Below are 16,709 nucleotides of genomic sequence, written 5' to 3' on the forward strand. Positions count from 1 at the left end.
ACTCTAATCCCCATCATCATGCTTGATCAATTTTACCTTTTCAATGTTTGTCCACGTCTCATCTCTGCCTCCACCTCCCTTGTCCCAGCTTTCATCATGTCCCACCTGTATTTTTGCAGCTCGTCTTGCCCAACTCCCTCAAATCCATTTTCCTTGCTTTAGCCAAGTGAACTTTTGAAAATGTAAATCACATTGCCTAATCAGATTGTGCTGTATTGCTTTAAACCCTTACATCGTCTCTCTCTCTCTCTCTTTTTTTGCGGGGGAAGGGAGCAGCAGGCTGGTAGAGGGATGGAACCCTCAACCTTGTTATCCGCACCGTGCTCTAACCAACTGAGCTAACTGGCCAGCCCTAGTTTTTGTTTGCTTTGGCTGCTGGCAGAATGGGGATCTGAACCCTTGACCTTGGTGTTACCAACACCAAGCTCTAACCAAGAGCTAACCAGCCAATCCCTCTCATTGTTCTTGGGATGAAGTTCAAACTACATAACATGTTATTAAGTCCCTGCCTACTTCTTTAGCCTCTAATTGCACTAGTTGCGCAATCTCCCCATCTTCTTTCAGCTCCATGAACAGGGTCTTTCATTGGTTTCTCAAATGCCACCTGTACCTTGCTGTCTGCTGGCCTTCACATACGCTGTTAAGTTTGTATGGTACTCCTTTTCTTTCTCATTAATTTCTACTCATCCTTCAAGGCTTTTACTATTTTATTCTCATGTAAGCCTTCCAGAACTCGTCCCTCCCATACTAGACCAATTCCCTATTTATACACTCATGGCAATCTGTTCTTGATGATATTTTTCAAATTTGTAATTACATAATAAACTGTGTAATACGTTGTTTATTGTATCCCCATTGCCTGGTACATATTTGGTGCTCAGTATGTATCTGTTAATTGGATGAAGAATAAGCACTTTGCAATGTTTACTTAAAGCAAACTAGAAAGTGTCTCGGTTTTCTCTAAGAGGAAAGATTAAAGTCAGTGCTATAGGAATATTGAGACTTGGTATGATAAATATTACAAATATCCTAGGTCATATGGTGGAGAAGATTTTAAAAGACAAATCATCCAGCTCTGGAAAATAAGACACTTCTTAAAAGATGTATGATAGTGCTTCTCATACCATAATGATCTCAACCAGCTGGCTTTAGGTTCTAAGCACCAGCCTAATGACATTTCATAGCAAGGTTTTTTATGTAGACGCTGGGTACGTGCACATAACATACACCACTAGAGGGCGCATTCAACTAAAACTTGTCTTAGTATATGCTGAAGTTTAGACTAGGCTGTTCGTTCATTCCTGGAAGTGAAGGAACATCTCAATTTGTTTTTGTGGAGATGCATCAAATAAAGATTAGTAGTTGGATAAATAGGCCATAGGAGAAGTGGAATACAGAAGAAAATACTAGTTCTAATAGCTCATTTTTACTGAACATTTTATAGGTGTCTGGCATTATGCTTAACACTTTACATTCATTACCTAATTAATACACCCAGTATCCTCTGAGTTAGGCACTATTATTTTCTCCATTTTATAATGAGGAAACAAGCTCAGAGAGCTGATGTAACTTATCCAAGGTTACATAGCTAGTAAGAGGCAGACCCAGTACTTGAACCAATATTTTCAGTCCAAAGCCTGTGTGCTCTACTGTCCTGAAATACTGCAGAGGATTGTTTGTCTGTTTCAGTACACTTTAAAACATACTTTACTGAGTTATCCTTGCCTGTATGCGTTTTCCTTTTCCTTTTTCTTTTTCTTTTAGAATGTATTTACTTTTACATTTTAAGGGATTATCTTTTTATTCAATTTTCCCACTTACTGAAATACTGCAAATGTGTTAGTTTTCATAGCACTATTATCAACAAGACAAATGTTAACAAGTGAGGAGCCGTGGCTTTGATTATGAAGGGCTGGTACTTCATTTAAAATTAAGTGTATCGTGTTCACCAAAAAGGATATGAAGCATGTGAAGTAATTATAAAACACATATTCATGTAAACATTGCCTGATTTAAGAAACTGACCATTGCCAGATAGTCTTTTTAATTATATTAGTGTAATTTTTTGCATGGGCAATACATTTTTATGATGTAAAAAATATTTTGTATGATGTAAACTTTCTAAAAACAATATTTCATCCTGATGATAACTACAGATTCTGGACAAAATGTAAAAAAACAGCTACCTGAGAATTCTGAAGAATAAATAAAAGCAGGCTATTGTGGAGGGGAGTCAGAATTTTAAGGAGCAGTTAGGACATGGGTGAGTGTTCGTGTGCGTGTGTGTGTGCATGTGTGTGTGTGTGTGTGTGTGTTGGAGGCTTTGCCCTGAGGGTGGGTCACAGTCGTAAAGTGGGATAGCATGAATAGCTATAATAGTAATAGAAAACCCACCACCATCTTTCTGGCTGGAGGAACCAGAGAAGGGAGCATACAACAGCCATATCTGGAAAGAGAGGGGTAATTGTGGAGGAAAGAGAATCACAAAGCGGAATCCTCTACTTCTGTGTATTAATTCCACACAAGGCTCAAGCTGGCCCTGAACCACACATGCACAAGACAAACTCAGAATCTTAAAGCAGATTTGAATCACCATTCACAAAAAGTGAGATAAAGCCTAAACACACAGGTCTAAACAAGTTAATTGCCTGCTTAAATTTTTTTCTTGAGGAATAAAACAGAACTCAGAGTATATAGAAAATAAAAGTCACAATGTCCAGGATACAATCCAAAATGACTTGATATACAAAGAGTTAGAAAAATGTGAAACAGTCTCAAGGAAAAAAATAATCAACAAATAACAACATTGTGATGACCCAGATGTTGGAATTATCAGATAGACAAAGTCTTTAAAGGACCTGACTATGCTCAAGGCGGTAAATGAAAACTGTAAATAAGTTAAAAGATAGGAAAAATGCTATGAATGAATTAAAAGATAGGAAATCTCAGTAGAGGAAGGTTTATTTAAATGTATGTGCAGCATGTAGGGTCAATCTATGCACGCACAGCTCAGAGATGAACCCAGGATTTCATAAACAATGTAATGAAACGTTATGAGTAACTTTCCTGAGCTTCTTCCTTTCCCTAATCTTGGTACTATTCGTTCCCTGGGTTCATTTTGGTCCTCTAGCCAGAAATCTAGGGCTTTAATCTCTGCTGTGCTGCCCACTTCCCATAACTGTGCCTGTGTCAAGGGCCAAGTGGTAGGAGGCAGTGAGAGAGAGAAAAATGTTAGCGGATTTGCCCCACCCTCCTGGGGTCCACACATCCTCCAATCAGAAAAGAAGTTTTCCTTCCCTCAGTGTTCAGGCTTCTGTGAGCTGTTGCTGCTGCACCCACCCGCACACCCCCATACCCCCGCCCCGGGGACAGGGAATTGCTTGGGGAATGCAGCATTAGAGAATAGAGAAAAGTAAAAGAAAGGAAGAAGGAGAGAGAAAGAGAAAGAAAAGTGGAGGATTTCTTCTACTCTGAGTGCTAGAAATTCACTTTTCCACTTTTCAAGTAAAAACGACTTCTGGAGTGCTGTCTGTGCCCAAGTGCCCACTTCCAGGTTTGGGCAATTGTTGAGTTCAGGCTGGAGAATACCAGAGGGAAAATTGTAAACTTTCCACTGGTTTGGTGATACTTGAATCCTGGTCTTCTTCCCCAGTTTTCCTGCTACTATTTATTTTTTATTCCTCAAATAACTATGTGTTATGTTTCATAGCTGCATTCAATGGGAGAGACAGGGTGGAGTGTACATATTCCATCTTACCTAGAATTGGAACCACTACCATTAGGATTTTAAATCTTCAATCTTGCCCAGATTCTCTCTGCATAAGAGGCATTTTGCCAACCTGGCTGAAGTGACCAGGAGGTGCTGCAGAACCAGGAATGTCCATCCCCCTACCTTGAGCAGCTTCAAGGTAGCCAGTTTAGCTATAGAGTAATTTGGAAAGGAGGACAGTAAATCTGGAAAAGAAGACAGGGACCAGATTCTGCCAAATTAAAGGGGTTTTTTTTGTTTGTTTGTCTTTAATGCCAAATTAGTGTTTGAACTTTATCCTTTACAGCTTAAGCAATGAAGAGCTATGTAGTATTTTTTAGATCATACTATATATTCCATAAAATAGATCTAGAGAAGAGGGTTGTGTATGGAAAAGTGTACCTAATGCAGCGCTCAGCACTCTCTGGGCACGTCATTAGAATGTACAGAAAAATACAGGAGAGAGAGGAAAAGAAATAATGACCCTACTATTGGAAATAAAAATGAGACCCAGACCAGTGGACATTCTAACAGTTTCTTTCTGAAAAATCTGTCAGCAATATTTGTAGCTCCTTTAGGACCCTTACAATAAAGCCCATGGATAACGGACTCATGAGTTCCTTTTTTCTTCCTTATATATTATTTTACAAATGTTCTTTGAGTAGGTATGAGGGATCTTCAAAAAGTTCACGAAAGGCCTATCTTATCTTTTAGTTCTATTTTTCCACAAACTTTTTGAAGTACCCTTATATTACATTTAGAATCATTAATAAAGAGTTTAAATCTATAGGGGCTTGGACACATCACATAAAATTTCCAATTATATATAAGGTATGTGGAAATACATACCTTTAAAAATCCTATCTTCATGTTTTACAGATCAATAAACAAAGTCTCTGAGAAGTGATTACCATAGGACAAAATGCTAGTGACAGAGTTTTGTTACCTGATATGTACATGGAGATGGCCCTGTATTTTCATTTGCATTGTTGGTTTTCTCACTGAATAACAAAGTTACAAGCAATGATGCTTTTTTTCAGGAGTGAATGAAAATGGTATCTGAAGTGTCTAGCAGGAGAAACTCATTAATGGAAGTTGCTTGAGGTTGCTAAGCAATAAGGAATAGGAATAATATGAAGTTTGTGTTTGCCCTTGAAAAAGCTTGAATCCTTTTCATAATCTTTGCTTAAACGTGACAAAGAATAGCACTGGAACACTACTCACAAAAATGACGTAGCCTGACTCTCATCTCCCCCTCTTCTGGTGTGTCTTTCAAGTTTGAGTTCCTAATTATGCTTTTTAGTAGTTGGGGTATCAAGTGCTTCAAATGAATATTTAAATCTAAATTACAAGTAAGTGGCAAGATTTGCAAGCTTTCTTGTATTCTCTGAAATGAGTACTTCCTCCTTATGTGTGAGGAAAGGATGCCTGACGTAGGCCTTAGACTGTTGATTCAAAGGAAACAGTGGGAGGTCCTACCATTACAAATGGAATTCTATAAAATGGGATAGGTGAGGAAAAAGCTCTTTTTGATATCTACTGTTTGCCAGTACCTTGTTAAGTGCTAAATATATAGAAATGACAGAGTCCTTTCCTTTAAGCAGCCAGAAGTCTGTGAAGATAAGACATGCAGACTTGTAAACCACTAATAAGGTGAAAGGTGTTGTATAATTATCAGTGAAGGAGTTACAGTCGTAGTACAGATTACAGATAAATTAATTCTTCCTGGGAGGCTTTGGAAAAACTTCACAATAGAATATGTTGCAGACATTTGGAGAGAGGGATTAGAGAGATGAGGAGGAGTCAGTAAAAAAGAAACACCCAATCTGACCATCCTCTCCAATAAGCTGCAATGCTTGTGAAAATGAGATTGACATACACACACACACACAGAGGTAAGAATTTACGCTAGTACTTTATAAAGTCAAAGTGAACATGACTGATGTTTAGTACAGATCTAGTCACCACTACAGGAAGCAATCTACCTATAAATCTCTGGGTAAAAATAATAGAGTAATTAATGATTTAGGATGAGTTAATTTAAGAGGACTGCAGAGTAGGAAAAAAAGTAGCCTGCCAAAAACTATGGCATAACAAATAAATGATCATCGGAAAAGAGTTCCTACAACTATTTTAAGGAATATTTATGGACCAGGAAAATGTGCAAAGTCATATCTATCCTGGAAGATAGGAGAGTATGATGGTGAGCTGTATGAAGATGAATTGGACTACACATATAGTCTACGGATTACAGAGGAATCTGTAATTTAGTGCAGAAGACAAGCAAATATACTAACAATTCCTTGAGGAGAAATGAAGGAGCGTAGGTGTGGAGTTGTGCACGGGTGTGCCCAGGGCAGCTCACTATGGAACTCACCAGCAAGTGTTCAAATAGGAACATTAGCTACTTTGGATGTATGTTGCTTTTAGACCTCTAACCAGTGTGTCTTGGGGTAAGAAAGCAAACCAGATAGAGGGACATCTTTTAGGACATGGTCCAAAGGTATAGTAGTCAATCTGTATTTGCTGCTGCTTTTCCTGTATTGGGTATTTATTTTAAAAACTGATGTTGCGGGGGGGCGGTGGGGCAGGGGCTGCCCGGTTAGCTCAGTTGGTTAGAGAGTGGTGTTATAACACCAAGGTCCAAGGTTCAGATCCCCTTACCAGCCAGATGCAAAAAAGTACCCCACCCAAACCCTGATATTTAGAATGGCGCTGATGTTATGCAGCATTGTGGATATGCTTAGTACCACTGAACTGTACAATTAAATGGTCAATTGTATGTCATGTATATTTTACCACAATTATAAAATATTTAAAAATTGATATTTAGCCTTTTTCAAGTGGTATTTTCATCTTGATTCTCTTGAAGCTCACTTTTCACATCTTTCCTTCACTTACTTTCTAGGAAGGCGTTCTTAAACTTAAGAATCAAATAGTTATCCATGAATAATTTCCCTTTTTAATCACAAAATCCATTATCTATTTAAATTTGGAAAGTGTTAATGGTAGAGCACAAAGCATTTTTTAATAACAAAATTAATAGCCACTATTTATTAAGCATCTTGTACTCTAAAACTTCCCAAATAGTTATAATGGTAATACTCATTATATACTAATGCTCATGAACAGTAATACTTATTTACACTTGGTGAAAATTGAGATGTGAAGGGCTTTACTAACATTAAATGTCAACACTAGATCCAGGATTTAAAGTATCTAATTCCTTTCCTGTGCTCAGAGGGATGGCCACGTTACTTTCCTCTGGTTGTCTAATACTTCATTTTAGTATTTGCCAGGCTAATATTAATGTATATACTGATACCTGACAAATATTCATCTTTCCTTTCCAATTTCATATACTGCTGAATCTCATAGTAGCCCTCTTTGAAGGTGACTTATCCACCCTAAGTCATGATAAATATATTTTTAGAAAAGATTAAAAACAGGGAACTTTTTGGCTTAGAAAAGTGCTAGCAGTTTTAAAAAGGGAAAACAACATCTTAGCAGCATAATGAGAAAAATTTGGATCTGAGAGAAAATGATTGTTTGGTTTCTATTTTTAAAAAATAAGATGGCAAGAGACAGATAAATTGATCTCCGTTTTAATTAAGCTAAACCAATAGGCCATTTAAGTGAATATTGAAGAGATGTGCTCAGTGTGTTGAATATAATGTGTTACTTAAAACCTTGAATAACTAAAAGTTTTTACTCGTCTACCAGAGAGCGATGTGATTGCACAGTTAACCAAATTGTTGCCAAATGAATAAAATGTATAAAAGACTTTAATTCCAGCCCTCTCTTATTCATTAAAGTCTTCTTGTGCCTCATTAATTTTAATGGTATAGTCTAGTTCTGATTGAAGTGCACCTGAATGCAGTTTGTGCCTCATCAAGACTGATGAGTTCCAAGTAATTCAGGCCATATAGGCAGAGTGCTCACAAATTATGTGTCTCTACTTTCATCTGCTCTATGCATGTTTGCCCATGTCCTCAGCAGCACAGCTTTTACATTCCAGCAGCCCAGTGTCTTCATTTTTGGACTCATCTACATTATTTAAATTTTTTTTTATTTTCATAGTTGCTTTTATGTTAACAACTGAGTTTTGTGCAAACAAAGATTTTGTGGAGATGCCAACACTTGGCATTTCCTCCTGAAATTGTCAAATTGAATATAGGTATAGGCTATGTCAGTCAAATGCATTTTTGAAAAGTAGAGAGTCTGATGTATTTGTGACAATATCAGTTCACTGCATTTCCACTATAGCTCTACGTTTCATAAAACTTTTTTTTAAGCCTTCTTAAATCCTGCTTTTACAGTTCCGTAATTACATGTCTCAAGCTGGATTTACTCATTGTCAGATTAGGTTATGTTTATTGAATGAACACATGATTAATTTTGGTGTGCCTCTTTAATCTTTGATCTCTCAGGTAGGTATTTTCACAACACTCAGATAAGTGACTCATTGAACATATGGGCCTGATGCAAGGCCAAACAATCTAACCCCTCCCCACCACAGGAAAACACAAGAGGATCTGGACGTCGGCATCAACTGGGTAGAGCTGTCATTGATGCTGAGGCTCCTTCACCAGGTGTGATCTCTTAATCCTTTTCTAGGTTCCATGATAACCATTTGCCTTCATTTTACACAGGTTTTTTACAGAAAGGATAAAATATCGTTGATTCTTTTCTGAATTACTCATTTCTAGTCTTTCCAACCGGGTCATTTTTTGGTTTATTTTTACAGATGGCTAAACTCAATTATGTGCAGATTTTTTAGTTTAATTCTCAAAAGCCTTACTTAATTTTTTTGAGGGTTTTGAGGCTCCCCCAAATATGTTCTGTTTCCCAATAAAATTTTAAGCCCCTGGATAGTTCCTGTGTATATGAGAAACAAAATCAATATTTCTAATGTAGAGAGATGGTGATTATTTCATTTCTACCTTGCCTATCAGATTAAATGCAGTAGATATTCTGTCATTTATATCAAAGTTTTTCTTCATTAAAATTGAATAACAACTGTATATCCCTGGCTCACATTTAAAAGTTATGCTTGATTCAATTTTAAAATTTAAAAAGTTGTTATAAAAGATTTTTGACATTTACAAAGGAAGAAAAGACTTCTTGTATCTAGAGCCACAGGTGAGAAGAGGAGTCGCTGTCGTGAAGGTGGTAATCAGTCCTGAGTACAGAAGGAGGTAGAGCTGCTTTTATACAACAGGTGGAGGGGGAATGGGTGAAGCACTTGGATGACTTCTGGCACTTACTCCCTGACCCGTTGTAACTGGACAGATACATGTGACACAACCCTGGCCTGAGAGGATGTAATTGCCAAGGCCTCAGGAATGAAGGTTTGCTCAGACAGCAAGGTAAGCCAATGAGATCTGGTAAGGTGACAGACAAAAAGTGAGGGTGAAGCACTTGGATGACTTCTGGCACTTACTCCCTGACCCGTTGTAACTGGACAGATACGTGTGACACAACCCTGGCCTGAGGGGATGTAATTGCCAAGGCCTCAGGAATGAAGGTTTGCTCAGACAGCAAGGTAAGCCAATGAGATCTGCTAAGGTGACAGACAACAGGTGGGGGAAATTTAAAGTGGATAATTCAGGAGGTTGAAGTTGAGTACTAGTTACAGCAATGGGACTTTAGATCATACCACTAACTTTCCTCTTCTAAGATTTTCCTTAGGAAGCAAGACCCATGGGAGCCATAGAAGACATTCTCCCTGAAATAAATCTGTATGATGCACAGACTGTGCATGGACTGTGGTGGCCATGAAAATATATCACTGTAATCTCCTCTTGCATAATTGACTGACAACCCCAGTTACAGCCCCTCTAGATGAACCATCGTGCTCGCACTGGAGCCAGACATCCTCTAGTCTGCTTTCAGCTCAGAACTGAGCAAGGCCCATTTTTGCCTTAGGAGATTCAAGACACTTCCAACAGGTGTGAAGGATCTCCATTGACCTGGTTGGACCTATCCTGGTCTTGGGCTTTTTCTACTCGTTCTTGCTTTCTTCCCTCTCAGTCAAGCGTAAAGGTGTGAAAGCATCTGCCTTCTCCTCCTGCTCCCTTCCTGCAAAAATCACCTTCATGTTGAATCCTGTCTTGGCATCTGCTTCTCGGTAGTTCCCAAAACAGATAATATTCTTAAGTCCTCTGGGTTCTTCCTAATACTTTGTCTACTGTTCTATGTCATACTGAGGGAGGAATGTTGTTATTTGTGTATTTTCTCTTTCAGTTCTGTCCATTTTGGCTTCACATATTTTGAAACTCATTGTTAAATGAGCACGTATTTAGAATTATCCAAGTCTTCTTAGTGAGTTGACATGTACATAAATACGAAATGTCCCTCTTTATCCTTATTTTCTGAAATTTAATACGAGAGGAGCATTCTGTATTTCTTTTCATTGGTGTTTTCATGGTAAGTCTTTTTCCATGCTTTTATTTTTAACCTATCTGTGCCTTAATATTTAAAGTGGATTTCCCATAGACAGGATATAGTTGAGTTTTTAAAATTTTTCACCCCGTCTGATGATGATCTTTGCCTTTTAAGTGAAGTGTTTAGACCAGAGATCAAAAACATTTTTTCTGTAAAGTTCCCCATAGTAAAAATTGTGGGGTTTGTGGACTGTATGGTCTTTGTTGCAATTACTCAGATCTGCCATTGTAATGCAAAAGCAGCCACAGACAATATTTAAATAAATGTGTGGCTATGTTCCAATAAAACTTATTTAAAAATAAGTGGTGAGTCAGATTTGGACCATAGCTGTAGTTTGTCAGCTATTTACATTCAATTTAATTATGAATATGGTATCAGGTTTCAATCATTCATCTTGCTATTTGTTTTCACTTTGTCTCATATGTTCTTTGATTTTTTTCCCTTTTCATATTATTTCATATTAATTAAGTACTTCGTAGTATTCCATTATATCTCCACTATTGACTTATTAACTGTCCCTCTGTTTTATTTTTTAGTGGTTGCTGTAGGATTTACAACATGCAACTTAATTTTTTGTAGTCTTCCTACAAATAATATCATACCACACAACATGTAACGTAAGAAACTTACATTGCACATCCATCTGCTGTCCTTCCTTCATTGATGCTTTTGTTTTCATCGATTTCACTTCTACAGGTGTTATATCCTTCCCTGTATATTGTTATTAATTTTGCTTTAAATGGCCAGTTATTTTTTACGAAATTTAAAAATCAAGTAAAATGTCTTTTTTTTTTTTAACCAATACTTTTACCAGTTTAGGCACTTTTCATTCTTTTGTGTAGGTAAGAGTTTCCATCTGCTATCATTTCTTATAGTGAAGATCTGCTGGTAATTAATTCTTTCAGGTTTTTTGTCTGAAAATTTATTTATTTTTGAAGGATATTTTTGCTGGATATAAAATACTAGATTGGCAGGATTTTCTTTCAGCCTAAAAAATGTCATTCCAGTGTCATGTTTTGCAGCTTATAAGAAGTAGTCTTCTTAGTGAGTTGACATGTACATAAATACGAAATGTCCCTCTTTATCCTTATTTTCTGAAATTTAATACGAGAGGAGCATTCTGTATTTCTTTTCATTGGTGTTTTCATGGTAAGTCTTTTTCCATGCTTTTATTTTTAACCTATCTGTGCCTTAATATTTAAAGTGGATTTCCCATAGACAGGATATAGTTGAGTTTTTAAAATTTTTCACCCCGTCTGATGATGATCTTTGCCTTTTAAGTGAAGTGTTTAGACCAGAGATCAAAAACATTTTTTCTGTAAAGTTCCCCATAGTAAAAATTGTGGGGTTTGTGGACTGTATGGTCTTTGTTGCAATTACTCAGATCTGCCATTGTAATGCAAAAGCAGCCACAGACAATATTTAAATAAATGTGTGGCTATGTTCCAATAAAACTTATTTAAAAATAAGTGGTGAGTCAGATTTGGACCATAGCTGTAGTTTGTCAGCTATTTACATTCAATTTAATTATGAATATGGTATCAGGTTTCAATCATTCATCTTGCTATTTGTTTTCACTTTGTCTCATATGTTCTTTGATTTTTTTCCCTTTTCATATTATTTTATATTAATTAAGTACTTTGTAGTATTCCATTATATCTCCACTATTGACTTATTAACTGTCCCTCTGTTTTATTTTTTAGTGGTTGCTGTAGGATTTACAACATGCAACTTAATTTTTTGTAGTCTTCCTACAAATAATATCATACCACACAACATGTAACGTAAGAAACTTACATTGCACATCCATCTGCTGTCCTTCCTTCATTGATGCTTTTGTTTTCATCGATTTCACTTCTACAGGTGTTATATCCTTCCCTGTATATTGTTATTAATTTTGCTTTAAATNTTTTTTTTTTTAACCAATACTTTTACCAGTTTAGGCACTTTTCATTCTTTTGTGTAGGTAAGAGTTTCCATCTGCTATCATTTCTTATAGTGAAGATCTGCTGGTAATTAATTCTTTCAGGTTTTTTGTCTGAAAATTTATTTATTTTTGAAGGATATTTTTGCTGGATATAAAATACTAGATTGACAGGATTTTCTTTCAGCCTAAAAAATGTCATTCCAGTGTCATGTTTTGCAGCTTATAAGAAGTCTATAATACTCCCTATCTCTGTTTCTCTGTAGCAATATGTATTCTTCTCTGTTTTTAAGATATTCTCTTTATTATGGGTTCCAATTTTATGATGCACTTTTTGTGGTTTTCTTGTGTTTTCCCTATTTAGGGTTCTTTGAACATTTTAGATCTGTGCATTAAATTTTTCATGAAATTTGGACAATTTTCAGTCATTATTCTTTCATAATCAAGTATAAGAATAATTGCAGATATATATCTATGTCTGCTTTTATTGATTAGCTTATCCCTTGAATGGTCACCTTTTTTGCTCCTTTGTGTAAACTAGTAACTAAACTTTATTCTAGACATTGCTAGAATGATAAGTTATAAAAATCTCTGGATTTTTCCTGACAAAAAAATCTTCCTGTAAAAAATGTAATTTTTTTTTTCTCTGACAGACGTTAAATTAACTTGTTGAGGGTTTGTTTAGAATTTGTTAGGATTGGACTATTTCAGTTTTGCCCTTATTCCTAAGGCATGGTTGCTACTCCTAAATTATAGTTTTCCTGGAGTATTAAACTGAAAGCTCAGAGTATTCACCAACACCTTTTCACTCTGGATGGGTCTGAATTCCAACATTTTCCCAGTACTCTGCTGCCAGTGAGATGTTTCTCTTCTCTCCAGCTTCCTAGAGCCTATTTTCTATTGGCATCTTAGAGTTAACCATGTATGTACATAAACAACTAAAGAGCTGGCCCAGGACCTGATAGGAATTTTAAATCAGAGTTTTAGGGTTCTTTCTCTGCAGCTCTATCTTCTCTGGTCCGCAGACTCCCAGACACCTTGAACTTGGATCTGTATCCCCTCTCCAAGAAATTGCCACTCTGTGCTTGACCTCTACATCTCTATGTTGCAGATTTGAGAAATCCCTTAGAGAGAAAACCAGGGTGAGCATGGAACTCTCTTCATATGCCTACCTTCTCTAAAATATCATAGCCCTGATTGTTGGTATTGAATATCTTCAGAGTTGATAATAGATACATAGAGACATAGAGATAGAAAGGGGGCAAAATGGAGATAGATAGGTGGGTACATACACATATATTGCTGAGTTTAAGCATGTTTATGGCAGGAGGACAAGTCGAAACAAGCTATTTTTTATGGCCTAAAGTGGAAGTCCCAAGAGGACTAGAATGTTAATTTTGATATCTTAGATTCCTTTATAATCTATAACTGTGAGTTTTCAGCTCATTAAAAAAATTAATGGAATGAGCATTTAATAGGCCCTCCTTTATTGTTAGGAAAATTTAATAAATTAAAGGTAATGATGAATAGTAAAATTACAGAACAAAAGATCATAATCCTGAGGTTCTTGTGTAGTTTAAAGTTAGTTTAAAGATTTACATATCTTTACATGTAAATATATTTCCCACATTATGCAGCCCTTAGAGAAAAAGTGATCCAAAGCATTACAAGTGAACCAATAGAATGTAATTCTCATAAGAAGAATAGTATTTATTGAATATTACTGTAGTTCTTTATTTCCTCCCCTTTGCCATATGAATCATAGCATGCTAATGATTTGTTTACTAAGGTGTAGCTAAATCAATATTATTGAAAAACTGTGGAAATGGGATCTTCTACTTAGTCTAATATGTTTCTAAACTAATTTCTTGTTCCTAGTTCTTGTTGTTATTTCTTTTTATTTTCATTATCTAAAAGTCCAAGAAGAATCAATATTTTTACAGAAGATCTTTCAGAATATTTTGATGTAATAGTTCTTGAAGCACTATACCCTGGCATTAGTTTAGTAAGAGTCTTTACACATTTACATTTTCTCTTAAAAAATTTTTTTAAATTTGTTATTTATTTTATTTTACATTTACATTTTCATAGAATCATCAAATTAGTTTTAGGTTAGGTGTTAGTTTTGGAACATATGATCTTCCAACTGAAAAGTTCTGCAGCAGACTCTAAGATACCATTTTTTTAAAAAGGTGAGAAGTAAAGAGGTCTGAATTTCCATAGAAACATAATCTCTGAATATGCAAAATATCTTTTTTTTTTTCCTTTTTGTCTTTTTTCGTGACCAGCCACGGATCGCAACCCTCAGTGTCACACCCATACCGGACCGGGACAGCAACGGGATCGCAACCCTCGGTGTTGCGCCCGCACCTCACTCAGCCAGTGAGCGGGAACCGGTCTGTATGTGGGATCCGAACCCTCGGTGGGAGTGCCGCCGCGCTCCCAAGCGGCGCACTGTAGCAGTGCACCACCGGCCGGCCCAAAATATCTTTTTATGTCTTTTTACATAGTCATTTTAAATGAGTTCCTAATTCTGAAATATCTGTTGTAAATAAAATCTTAATGACAAAGGAATATTTAGAATTTATTTTAACTTAATGGATGTTAATTGTAGCCTATATCAATAATCACTGTGAAGTAGGGCATGATTATTTTCCATGTTCTAGGATTTTTACGTAATTTATGGGGTTAGGCCAATTAATGATTTGTAAGCCAATACAAAGAAAAGTTCCTTTACTTGTAGTACACTGATCTTCCTTAGCACCCAATGTAATTCATACACTGGAAAGTTAAAACATTTCTTTGGAGAAAGCTAAGATTCTTATTACAGATATGTTGGTTAGTTTCTATTTTTATACTTTCCACATCTCAAAGAGTCTTCTCCAGTGAGCTAGTAACTAGACAGTTTCTGAAGTTTATATGTTGTTTCCCATATTATTTACATCTAAAGTTGAACATAAAGTTGACTTTATTTCTAACTTAAAGCACTCCAAAGAAATTTTTTACAGGGCCGGCCCGGTGGCACACTGCTACAGTGCGCCGCTTGGGAGCGCGACGGCGTGGAGCGCCGAGGGTTCGGATCCCACATACAGACCAGTTCCCGCTCACTGGCTGAGCGAGGGGCAGGGACAGCACCGAGGGTTGCGATCCCGTTGCTGGTCCCGGTCCGGTACGGGCGCGACACTGAGGGTTGCGGTCCGTTGCCTGACACGAAAAAAGACAAAAAAAAGGAAAAAAAAAGAAATTTTACAAAACAAATGGGGCTTTCTTTTAATGTATTTGTTCTTTTCCCACAAATATTGTAGTTTATTACTCTTAGCCCAGTGGAAAGAATTGCTATTCTTCTTCCTCCATTTATAGTTAATTTATTGATGACTTCAAAGCTTTTTATGGAAAGATTAATTTTTCTCTCCCCTGACCTGTTAAAATAGGATCAGTTTTCCTTAAAAGTCACTTCTATGGCAAAAACATGCTCCTAACAGACTGACTCTCCTGCAAATAAAAAATATAAACTCTGGATAAAAATTTTTTAAATTACACAAGAGCTCTCAAGATTGAAAAAAGCAGGCAGATTTTGGAGGGTATTTAAATCTTAGAGGATGAGATTGCACAAAGTGCATTTTATTTTTTTAAATTTTGCTACAAAGTGTGTTTTAAATTTTGCAGCATTAGCCTGTATGGTCTACAAACATGGTAGTGCATGGAGTGGCAAAGACTCTTATACAGAGCCCACCACTTTTCTGGCCTAGTGAACTGTGAGATGGAGCCTGGGGAAACCATAGCCATCAAAGGAAGTATTCTAGAGGAGAGACAGTCACAGAAATGGAGGTCCAAATTCTGTTAATGAACTCTGCTCAAATCTTTGCTTGACTCCTGAACCATACATGAATGTAGCAGCTTCAAAGCAATTAACAGCTGAACTTAAAGAACTGAACTGTGTGTGGGAATTACTGTGTGCAAAATTACTTGGAATACAATGAACTAGGAAAATATGACAAGAAAAAAGACAATCACAAGGAACTAATCCCCCCTAAAACCATGATGACCCAGTGATATAAGGCACAAACTTGTACCCAATGAATAGAGGAAAATATGTTTACAATGAATGAAGATAGAATATCTCAGCAGAGAAATAAAATATATATTTTAAAATAACCAAATGAAAATTTGAGAAATGAAAGATGCAACATCTGAAGTGATAAAATTAATTAGTTGACCTCAATAGCAGAATTGAGAGAACAGAGAAAAGAATTAATAAACTTAAAGACAGAAAAAGAGAAATTATACAATTTGAAGAAAAGGGAGAAAATAAATAAACTGAAGAGGGAAATTTTAAAAAACAAAAACAAAAAAGACAGTCAAGATCCTCTATAACAACAGCAAAATGTCCAACATACAAATAATTGCAGTCCCAGAAGAAGATACAGAGAATAAGGCAGAAAAAGCATTTGAAGAAATGATGGCCCCAAACTGTCTAAACTTGGTAAAAGATAAATCAACATATTCAAGAAGCTCAGTGAACCTTGAATAGGTATAAATATGAAGAAAATCACCTGGGCACATCATAGGTGAGTGCCAAAAAATCTTGTA

The sequence above is a fragment of the Galeopterus variegatus genome, unplaced genomic scaffold (genome assembly GCF_000696425.1).
Source record: "Galeopterus variegatus unplaced genomic scaffold, G_variegatus-3.0.2 Scaffold254, whole genome shotgun sequence".
Classification (NCBI taxonomy): Eukaryota; Metazoa; Chordata; class Mammalia; order Dermoptera; family Cynocephalidae; genus Galeopterus; species Galeopterus variegatus.